The sequence below is a fragment of the Danio aesculapii genome, chromosome 2, assembly GCF_903798145.1.
Source record: "Danio aesculapii chromosome 2, fDanAes4.1, whole genome shotgun sequence".
NCBI lineage: Eukaryota > Metazoa > Chordata > Actinopteri > Cypriniformes > Danionidae > Danio > Danio aesculapii.
Window position 1 is genome coordinate 38,370,633 of NC_079436.1, and position 12,443 is coordinate 38,383,075.

The window sequence follows — 12,443 nt, forward strand, 5'->3', positions numbered from 1 at the left end:
TTGTCTAGACATTTTTTTTAGAAATAATTAGTCAAAATTAAGTGAGTTTTATATATTTAGTATGCCAAGAAAGTACACTCCATACCTGCGCTGTAAAAACAGGCAGAACTGATCTATGCTGCTCTATATGTTATTCATATTAAAATCTGAACTTTGCAGCAGAAATTAAGACCCATCAAACCTTTTTCTAACTTTTAATTGTACAGTTAACTGTGTATTCTCTGTGAATTATAGCCTCAGTTTGGTATTCTTAGCTGACAGAAGTGCCTGGGGTTGGCATTTTTGCTATTGTAGCCCATCTACTTCAAGGTTTAAAAGTCAGGGGTCTGATTTATAAAATTTGCATCGAAATTTGCACCTTTCTAAAAGTGAACATACACAATAAATTTCAATGTATTTGAACGCAGCAGAAATTAAGACCCATCAAACCTTTTTCTAACCTTTAATTGTACAGTTAACTGTATATTCTGTGTGAATTGTAACCTCAGTTTGGTATTCTTGGCTGACAGAAGTGCCTGGGGTTGGCATTTTTGCTGTTGTAGCCCATCTGCTTCAAGGTTTAAAGGTCAGGGGTCTGATTTATAAAATTTGCATTGAAACCCTCCTAAAAGTGAATATACACCATAACGCACACAATAAATTTCAATATATTTTTTTGTGATTATGTCTCATATGATGATTTAAAATGATTCCATTAAGTCAATATTGATGTTAAATATGTTTTTTTAGAGTTTACTTCCAGCTACGCACATTCTCTCATCAGGTTAGTTTTTTATAGATCACAACTTTTCTGCAGTAACATTTCTGCCCATGTTTTGTGCCTACTCCATGTTTATAAATGAGACCCCCCAGGTCATTATGAAGGAGCCTATTAATTTTTCTCCATATATTGTTACATTATTTTTGGGGGTCGGGATGTTAAAGTATGTATTTTTTTGTTTCAGAAGGTAAATAAATAAGAATAAATGTATAAATACAAAACTGTTATCTGATATATTTTGAAATGTTGTTTAATTGGTGTAAAATAAATCTATAGTTGTTTAGTTTTCTGGTGAAGGCAAAGCTAAAATTTCATCATTACCTCAATGTCAGAAATCATTATAATAATATAAAGTTTTAATATTTTTAGGATTCTGAACCCAGCTGTTAAGTAAACAAGTATCAACAGAGTTTTATTTTTGCTGGATAAGATCTTTTTTTAAACACTCTGCCATCTCTAACAACCATATTTAGATGTAGATAGATGTAGATGTTTTTAGATTAGCTTATTAAAACTAATATGTTCCCAGATTATAACAGGCAAAGTTTAGAGAACTTGTAATCGTCTATCTCTCTCTCTCTTACACACACACACCCTGTGACTGTACAACCATCCAGTGTTAATTAAGCTGATCTAGACCAGTCTGGCCCAGTCTGGCACATGCTGTGTAAATGGAAGTTTCAAGCCAAGTCATCCCAATTTAGCACAGATTAAACTCCCTGGCAGAAAATAGTGATTCAAATAATACCAGAGCAGTTTGATAATAGAAATAATTCCAATAATTGCCTTCTCTAATTAAGCTCTACATCCTTGAAGAGCACAATTAAAATAGTCGTTGTTAATATTAGCCTCCTTTTATTCCCTTTTTCATTTTCTCCGCCTGCTTATTTGTGCTCTATTTGTTAATATTTCATCTAAAGTTCAGCTCTTTCTGCTTCATTTGACAGCATAATGGTTGCCTACAGACACGTCAACTGCCTTAACTTTCTCCATCCATACACATCATATCTCTCATATCCATCTTCACCTCTTCTCTTTCTTCAATTCACCTCATCTGACTTCTCTTTCTCTGCCTTTAAGCATTTGCACCCCTGCGTTTTCACTCCTTTCATTCCGATCACTGTCCGTTTCCCACGCATTTCTTTCTCTTTCAGTCCTCAATCACTCACCACACCAATTTCGTAATCTCTTTCTGTCTTGCTCACTTTCAATCTTTTGATATATTCATATACAGTTAGCAAACTGAATCCTTGCTGTGCTGATTCGTTCTTTTTGGCACGAGAGAGCGGTTTTAACCCTGTCTCAATCCCACGATACTGTGCTCCATTCATAGTATGTGAGCCGAGCACCGGGGCAGCACTTCTACAGGGCATTAAGCCTCACAGCAGGACCTGCAAATGCAAATATCATGTTAAAACCCTCTGCATTATTATATCATGTCAGTGGGTCTTTATTTATTGCTGTGCTCTTTTGATGAACAGCGTATTATAAAGGGTTTTCTGGGTCTTATCCTTGCTTTAGGGCTGTGCGTTATGAAAGATCTTTGGTTCATTTCGTCAGGATATTTATGGAGACTTTTAAAAAATCTGTTTTGCATAGTTTAAGGTTTTTTTATGTGTGTGGTTTTCCTGTTTTGGCAATTTATTAAATAAAAGTAATTTTTTAGGATAAACCTGTTGCATTTAAAGTTTATGCTTATTTATTACTAGCCTTCAAGTGTATTAATAGTGTAGAGCAGTGTTTCTCAACCATGTTCCTGCAGGACCATCAGCACTGCATGTTTTGGATGTCACCTTTATCTGTCACACTTATAACAGGTCTTTCAGTCTCTGCTAATGAGCTGAAGTTTTTAATCAGGTGTGTTTGGTTAAGGAGACATGGAAAATGTGGTCCTCCAGGAACATGGTTGAGAAACACTGGTGTAGAATATCGTCATGTGTAATAAATCATTTAGATTTTTCTTTTATCAAGTTTTTTTTCCCATTGATGCATTCATTTAATCTATTATTTTCACATTTTTAGTTATACTTTTGTGAAATGAATTTAAATGAAGTAAATGTAAAAGTTTGGGCCATGGCCAAGAAGTGGGGTGTCCCATAATGAGAATGTTTGCTCTACATTTATTCCATCCAGGTGATTAGTATTTATTTCTAGAAATTTAAAATATATATTTTTTAATTAATTAATTTGTGTTCATTTATTACAGTCAGTTTAGTGAGTGTTATGTAATACTTGTTTAAAAAAAAATTATAAAGCATTTTATTGTTACTTACAGTATTTTGATGGCAAAAGTAGTAATTTGCATTTATATAGCACATATATCGTGTATGGCCAAACACCCAAAGCGCTTCACATTCATGAAAGGGGGTTTCCCCACTCCACCACCAGTGTGCAGCATCCACTTGGATGATGTGATGGCAGCCATAGGACAACAGCGCCAGATTGAATGGAGAGACCGCGATAGAGCCAATTTGGTGTATAGGGATGATTGGGAGCCCATGATGGATAAGGGCAGATGGAGGGAATTTGTCCTCTGTACGAGAAGCGCCATAAAATTTTTAATGACCACAGAAAGTCAAGACCTCGGTTTAACATCTCATCTGAAAGACAGCGCTCTAGTGTCTCCTTCACTTTACTTCACTGGGGTATTAGGACTCACACAGACTGCAGGTTGAGCACCCCCTGCTGGCCTCACTAACACCACTTCCAACACCAACCTAGTTTTTCCATGAGGTCTCCCACTCAGGTACTAACCAGGCTCAGCCTTGTTTTGCTTCAGTGAGTAACCGGTCTTGGGCTGCAGGGTTATATGAAGATGAAATGAAATTCTGACTAAGAATGCATGAAAATTTTCTCAAATTGATTTATTTTAATAAATTTATTGATCTATTTTTTTAATTTAAGTAAATATAGATTTTTTAAATCAAATCAATAAAAGAATAAGCAAACAAACAAAATAATGAATGAATAATGAATGAATAAATAAATAACAAACAAACAAAGGTATAAATGAACAAACAAATGAATGAGCGAGCAAGCTAACGAATGTACAAACAAACCAACAAACAAACAAACAAACAAACAAACAAACAAACAAACAAACAAACAAACAAACAAACAAACAAACGTACAAACAAACAAACGTAGAAACACAAACAAACATAAACACAAACAAACAAACAAATGTTTTAACAAATGTATAAACAAACAAGCAAATGTATAAATGTTTAAACAAGCAAGCAAACAAACAAACAAACAAACAAACAAACAAACAAACAAACGTATAAACAAAGAAAAGTACAAAAAACAAACAAACAAACAAACAAATGTATAAACAAACAAATGTATAAACATATAAACAAACAAATGTATAAACAAACATACAATTGTATAAACAAATAAACAAACGTATAAACAAACAAATAAATGTATAAACAAATAAACAAATGTACAAACAAACAAATGTTTAAACAAACAAATGTATAAACATAAACAAACTAACAAATGTATAAACAAACAAACAAACAAACAAACAAACAAACAAACAAACGTATAAACAAACAAAAGTATAAACAAACAAACAAACAAATGTATAAACAAACAAACAAACAAACAAATGTATAAATAAATAAATTGTCGTTGCACTAAGTTTGGATCATCTTTCAATTGTATAACATGTATTTAATCCTTATAGTGCTCCCCAAAATTCAGCCAACTTATCTTTATCCCTCTTTGTAGCTCTGCATTCAGGATCCAGATGGTGTAGTTACGACGTCTATCATGAGAAACTAACTAGCTGACCAGCAGGGTGGTAAGGGTACAAGGAAACTCTGACACAAGATGAGTCGCTTTGCTCTTTGGCAATTCCCTCTCCCCATCCCTCACTTTACACCCTGCCTCCATAAGTGCCCCAGTGATGGACGTCTTTAAAGGATGCAGATTTTATTCTACCTCATTTTCAACCAGTGCTTGAGCTTTAGCCAGCTAGACATTTTTTTTAATGACTCCCCCATCTCAGAGGTCTCATTTCTACAGCAACATAAAGCCTCGTCCACAGATAAGAGCCCTTATTTTCTCATTCTTTTTTGTCTCCTGACTGCTACTTTCTTTTAGTATCGCCTTTGCGTTTCCATTCGCCTCTGTTTATAATCGCTACATCTTTGAATCAAGCTGCTTTCCCCTCATTTACAAACAATACAGTCCTCGGCATCTATTCATCCACCCAGAACTCTTTGTACCATTTTACTGTGTTCCTTTTCAAAATCCATCTTTTGCCTGCCCACATGCAGTCTTCCCCACACGGAGTCTCACTCATCTCGCTTGGTGGACCTGAGGTAATTGCGTTCCATGTTATTTACTGAGCTGAACCTGCATTCATACACAGACCTGCTAATTAACTCCCTCTGCCTATCATTGAAAAGCTTTAAATACTCTCCTCTTAATCTCCCATTGGGCGCTGAGTCATAACGGCCAATCCCGGCTCTTTCCCTGTGAAGCCCGGCCCCATCTGAGAGGCTTTTAATGAATGAAAATAATAAAAGGAGTAGAGTTTCTTATTGCAGAGAGTAAAGGTGGTGCATTGAAGTGAGTTGGAGCACTCGGCTTGCTCCTTCTGAACACAATTACAGTGACCCAGTGGGGAGTGCTGTATCTCTAAGTCACAGAACATTGATCTCGTCCCATCATGCTGTTTGATTGGCTGGCTGAAGCTGCTTCAGAAAAAAAGATGGTCATCCATCCGTTTTTTTTTTTTCTGTTCTGCTTTATGTGGTGATTTATGATTTATGAGGTGACTGGTAGATGCCATTGAGAGAATGTGTGAGTCTTAATTCGTAGAAAATGATACATGCTTTAGGTCCAATCCTAGTTTTACTTCTTACCCCTACCCCTCGGTTCATGCGTTCATGTGAAGGGGTTTCCCAATTCTCTTTGCACTGTAAATAATGCTGGGTTCCACACAATCGATTTATTCTTAATACCTTATGGGATTAAGTAATTAAGTTAAATTATTAGTTTTCACAAATTTAGGTGGATTAAACATAAACAATGAGGTTGTCCCAAAAAGACCCTCAAGAATTGTGTTGTTTCAGTTCATTTTAAGTACATTTAAATAGATTGATTGTGGTTTGGATGTGTAGTGGTAAGGGGAAGTTCCATACAGCTCTACAAACGAAGACCACACTACAAAAGCAGAGGTATAAGAAATATTCCTGCAACATGGCTGAAAAAGTAAGCAAGGAGACCCAAAAGTGTAAAAAAAAGGTCATTAATAATGGTTTTTACTGCAAACAAGCATCTGATTTATAACATTTATAAACTCATAATGTGTAACAGTCATGATCTTCAAAGAAAAGGTTTTTAAAAATCGCTCAGTTTAGCCGTTATAATAATCACTGCATAATATTCCACAACATATTTTAAAGGGCACCCATGATGAAAATCATCTTTTGTAAGCTGTTTGAACAGAACTGTGTACAGGTAGAGCATGTCCACAGTCATAATGGAGTAATATAAAGAAAGTAAATCTTTTTTTTTCTTCCTGACGTTAAAATAGGATCCATATCCCTCCCATCATGAGGCCCACCTCAACGTGATGTAGGAGTGTGGTTTCCCCACCCACTGAATTGATTGACAGCCACGTATTGTCTCCGTAGTAACGTGTATAATCTTATCAACAAGACAGGACGTGCGCAAAGCAACCAGGATTAAAAGATCTGTTCAGCTCTCAGTGATCATCTGCACCTCAAGAATGAGTTTTACAAGTTTATAAAAACGTGTTTTTTAAAACCGTACATGTTTGTAATGATTTCAGCGATTTTACCATCTTTACTTCATCACCCCATGTCAGTACAATTATAAAAGAAGACACTGCAATCCTGCTTTGTAGACATTAAATCAGGTGTATTTTGTACATCAGCATAACGGATATCCATACAACAGTGGGTATTAACGTGTATCCAGTCACGTTTGCTGTACAAAAACAGTGCAAAGTTAAATGCACACGCTGTCTGTGTGTGTGTCCGCTGAGTGTGTGTGTTTGTGCGTGAACTTTGTAATGAAATTGTGTGTGACTCATCATAGCAGAAAGGCTTGAATTAACTCCACAACAAATTCATCAAATAATCATTAGAAAAGTTCTTACTATTGTATTTCTCACAAACGTTACGTGAGATCTGTTTCCTTCATGTCTGTCACTGTGCTGTTTATCTGATGCAGCCAAGGTAAAGATTGAGGCACACTCTGACAGGCACTTGGGAACAGTGGGTGGGGAGAACAAGCAATAAAGGCACAGGCGTCAAAAACAGCTATATAGGGTTCAGAGCAGAAAACTCCAGTATTTGGAAAGGTAGAATAAATAATCTGATGGATGTTTTAAGCTGAAACATTACAGACACATTCCGGAGACACAATAGACTTATCCTAAATCTTGAAAACAAGGTAAAATATGTGCCCTTTAAATTATGCTAACATATACAATGGCTTGACAGAATAGGCCAGTCTGTCAAACACGTCTGGTGGCAAAGAATTAGCTTTTTACTTCTGGTAAAATGCATGTATACATCCGTCTTTCTCAGATATTATCGTAGCAAAGTTTGTGCTGAATAAAAAAAAAATACATGTTGTCCAGTACTATGTAATAAGTAGCTGAAATAAGCACAAATGTCAGGGCATGTCAAAACATCTTAGCGGCCCCAAAACCACCTCAGACCCCTCAGAGTAAATGCACACTTTAGTTTTGTGCTTCTTGCAACATAATCCAGCAGTCATAACATGGACACACAAGGAAACCTGGAGGCTCATGTGAATTTCTGTTAAAAATAAATGGCGTTTATCCAAATACAGTTCAAAAACATCTTTGCAAGCAAGTAATCTTTTAAACATGCTTGCATCTTCTGGAATCATCAAATTGCTACCACAGAAGACATGACATATGAGCTAGCGATGATATATGATGACATTGGATGATTAGATTAGATTCAACTTTATTGTCATTACACATGCACAAGGCAACGAAATGCAATTTAGGACTAACCAGGAGTGCAATAGCAGCAAGTGCAGGATATAGGTATACATTATAAAGTCCAATTATAGAGAAACTATGGGTAATATTTACAGATGGATGTACTTTGAACATTATATACAGATTGTATTAGCATTGAACAGAGATTAACAATAGATGAATATTTGTACAGGTTGCTATAAATAACCTAAAGAGATATGTTGGCGTGCACAGTATGTAGTAGTAGGTTCACATTTGTTATGAGATTTTACATTCTTACCCATTCACAATCTACTGTATTTCAAGGACTAGAGGTATAATATAGAATTGGGATTGTGCTTAATTATATTATTGTCTATTAAGGCAAATAACTAGATTACAGATGTCCATATAAGCGTAATCAGTAGTGTCTTCGAAGTAAGTGAAAGATCCAGAAGGGCTTCCTGCTGATTTGATTCAGAAGGGCACTTTATTGTCAGACGGCTCACCGGTTTGACTTTCATTCACCGTCGTTCATTTTAAAAAGCACCCGGTCAGTTTTATTTGTATATGTTTTACTCGAATGCATAAACTCTACAGGTGCCTGATAGTTAGATGTGAAGCTAACATTAATCAGATTAACTCTAGTGAACTCCGTTCATGTTAGCCTGTCACGTTTGATGTGGTAATTTCACAGTAGGGACACACACAGGTTAGAAGACTCGCTCTCGCCACCTATTCGGCCAGGTATACATCCGTGCTAAAATATTAAGGTGAAAATCATCATAGCTTGCATAGAATAGACCCAGCTCCCAACTCAACTTTAGGAATAGTATAACAGCGTTTTTTTTTTTTATTGCCCGATAAGAGTCTCGCGTTAATGGAGCACGTTAATGCCGATAACGGCCCACCACTAGTATTTTGTTTATGTTATCTTTGGTATAGTTCTAGTCGGTGGCCTATAGCTATCTGGGTTAAAGTTAAATTCGTAAGTTTGACGGATTTATTCCATCTGGCCATTGAACAAACAAGTAAAATATTACCCACCTGGGGTTTAGGGTACGGCCACAGTTACAGGGGTATAATTAAAGTTATTTATTTATAAAAAATAAGTACTTCATTCAGCAAAAGTAATTGTAAACCTTGTACATTGTACAGCCTTTTTTTGAGCAGCAAATCATAATAATTTCTGAATGATCTTGTGACACTGCATTTGGTCAGATTTGTCAAAGACAACTTTGGTTTCAAAGAAATAAAATCTATCGAACTAGAAAAATTATTCAACGTTTTCAAACTTTTGAACAGTGTGTTCTTTGAGGCATTTCTGCCCACTTGGCGTCTTGTCTTTTATTGAAGTGCATGACCTTGAGCACGCAATGATGTGTGCGTCTGTGTTTGGCTTCCTGTTGTGCCAAATCCTTAAATCCCAATGCAAACAGCTCTCCTCGATTTTGCCTCAAGTGCGGCAAATCGCAGACATCTTCTAACATCTTCTAAGTAGAGGTGCATGCTTTTTGCTTGACAGAAGTGAGGGAGCGTTTTAAAGTCTGCGCAATGACACGGTGGACACTCTGTAGACGAATCCTCAAACACTTGTTGTGCTGGAGACTTTTTTCCCCCCATCAGCCACCTCTCCTTCATCAAAGAACAGCAGGACATCGACAACATGCCAGTCTGAGCTGAAATTCAAAGCCTGTCAGATGCAGAACTGATGCACACTACTGAAGGAGTGATTTGAAAGGCTGCTGTTACATTTCTGCAAATTTGGCTGCTGTTTGTTGATGTAGTGAGATGGTGATGAGCTTTGACTTTCATCTCGGGCTGTTGTTTTGTGGTGTCACATATACAAGGTGTCTAATGGAGACGTACGGTGTAATGTCCCAGGTTGTGACATTTGGAACAAATGCTCACTATATATATAACTTAGATGGAAGCTGATATGCTTTAGACCATCAGTCTTCTTTATCTCTCCTTACTTCATGACTTTCCTCAGTATATAAACGTAACAATAAAACTCAAACACTACTTGCTCATGTCTTCTGACTTAGTCTGAAATGCTGATGCTTATCTGTGGGAAAGTTTTTTATTTATTTTTTTATTTTTATTTCAATGCAATATTTTTCATGGCTGCATGGTGGCTTAGTGTTTAGCACTGTTGCCTCACAGCAACAAGGTCACTGGTTCAAGTTCCAGCTGGGTCAGTTGGCATTTCTGTGTGGAGTTTGCATGTTCTCCCTGTGTTTGCTTGGGTTTCCTCCAGGTGCTCCGGTTTCCTCCACAGTCCAAACACATGCGCGATAAGTGGTGGTGTAACGGATGACAAATATCACAGTTCGAATCACACTACGGTTTTTGAGACACGGATCAGACCATTTTTCAGATCAGCAAAAAAGGGAGGAGACAAATGTTATTTCCTTTCCATTTATACAAAAATATTACTGCAAAAAACATTGGTTTTAACAAACATAACTTAGAAACTATAATTAAAATAAAAAAAAAATCAAGAAAGAACCTATTCAGTGACATAATTTTGATGGTTGTTTGTCGCCACCTATTGGGTACACAGTGCAATTGCTACAACACTCACCAGGCGTCAAATTCCATTAAACATTGATTTTAATCTTTACCATAAACGTCAGTGTTTATATCTGAACTATAACCTGTTCTCCCAGTACTTCTGTGTTATTTAATTGTTTGTAACTAACTGAAAAAGTGTAAAAACTGAATTTCTCTCGATCAAACACAGATTTGAATGCAGCACTTCGAAAGATTAATAAATATGCAAATCATTATCATTTATGTTGCGCGGTTTTGAATTGAGATCCTGATCTTTTAATGTTTAATTGTGCAGCTTTACACTGAATGCATTAATGCAGGCTAAACAAACAATGACAGAAAACACCTTTAATTAATAACTTAAGCATTTAGGTCCCACCACAACTTCTTCCGTCATCATTATATTTACAGGGAAGCCAAAATGCTTTCATACACATTATTTGAATCGATCTCGCTGCAATTGTTTTAAATGTTGGATTAGCCTACTGTACATGTTCAAAAAAGTTGCGGGTCATGTGTGTTCTGAACTGTGAGTTGTGATTCGTACAGATCACGGATCAACCGTGATCCAATAGGTGAATTGAATAAACTAAAATGTCCATAGTGTTTGTGTGTGTGTGTGTGTGTGTGTGTGTGTGTGTGTGTGTGTGTGTGTGTGTGTGTGTCTCTGTGTGTGTGTGTGTATGTGTGTGTGTATGTATGAGTGTATGGGTGTTTCCCAGCACTGGGTTGCAGCTGGAAGGGCATTCGCTGCATAAAGCATATGTTGGAATAGTTGGCGGTTCATTCCGCTGTGATGACCCCTGATAAATAAGGGGTTAAGCCAAAGGAAAATGAATGAATGAATGAATGAACAATATTTGTCAGTTTTACTGTTACTAAAATGCCATCTACTTTTTTATGTGACGAAATTTGCATTGTTTGTTGATGTTAAAGTGCAAAATTAAAGAAGTATTATTGCTCTAAATAAAAATCAGCTCTTAATTTACTTAATCACAGTTCATTCAAGATCTTGAATTCTTTGGTAGGAGATGTGGAACTGTGGTCTTTTCTGTGGTAATTTCTAAAATGCAAGTCAACTGTATTAGTCTTAAAAACTAAATAAAAATAAATCATATACTGTAGGCATCACAAAATTAATACATTTAAAAAAAATAAAAGGTTCACTCAAATTAACATCATCAACTTGCTGCACAGCTTTTTTTAGTTGACTCAACTTTTTACTGAAGTACTGTGCACTAGCTTACTTGAATTAAGTAGTCAAGTTAAAGCAACAAGTTGCCTTACAGTTTTAAATTGAGGTTATGTTTTTTACAGTGTATCTGTGGGTCCTGATTATATGTTAAGGTCTTATGAATAGGCATGGGATGATAAAGTTCGGAAGTTTTTTTTTAAAAGATGCTGTTTTAAATTGTAAAGAAATCAGTGTTTTTGAAACTAATGAAGACAGCAGAAGCCAATGATTCTTTTTCAATTAATTAGCCTGATCTGTTTACTGTAACAAAATATTTAAAAAGTTTTTCAAAATAAAATATTTTGTGTTCAAACTGAAAACTTTTGTTTAAACTTTAATTTTTTTACTCAGACATTTGAAAAGAATAAATTTTAGAGCAGTAATCCCAATACCGTGATACCACAATATTTTTATTGAAAGGGTATACCGTCAAAATTTTATACTGATCCATGCCTACTTATGAAACAAAACAGTTAGTCTGTACTAGAAACTGAATCATTTGAAGCCATGGGAAGTCATTTTATTTTGCTTCTATTTGCTTTTTTTTTTACTTTCAAAAGTGCCCGAAGCCATTGACTTGCATTTTATGAGATAGTTTCAGCTAAAAAATATTCTTTAATGTTCTAGTTACCAAAAAAGGGACATATTGAATGGCCTGAGGTTGAGTAAATCAACAGCATTTTTATTTTTTGTTGCATGAACTATCCCTTTAAGGCAAAATATTTAACAAATCACCATAAAACATGTGAAAACTGCCCTTTTATGTAAAATGTAGCTCAAAAAACCATCTTGTTCTGTCTTTCACGTATCTCAGTTCAGGCTCACTAGCTCAAGTTAACGAATTTGAGATGCCGAAGTGATTTGTTAAATGTCTGTTGTGTGTACGTACTGAATCTGATTAATCTCAAACAAAT

General features: G+C 35.8%; 1 protein-coding gene across 1 annotated transcript in view; it reads left to right on the top strand.

The window, feature by feature from the left end:
- Positions 1-12,443, top strand: part of LOC130246236 (uncharacterized) — a 273,191-nt gene that overhangs the window by 189,692 nt on the left and 71,056 nt on the right. The window lies entirely within an intron of this gene.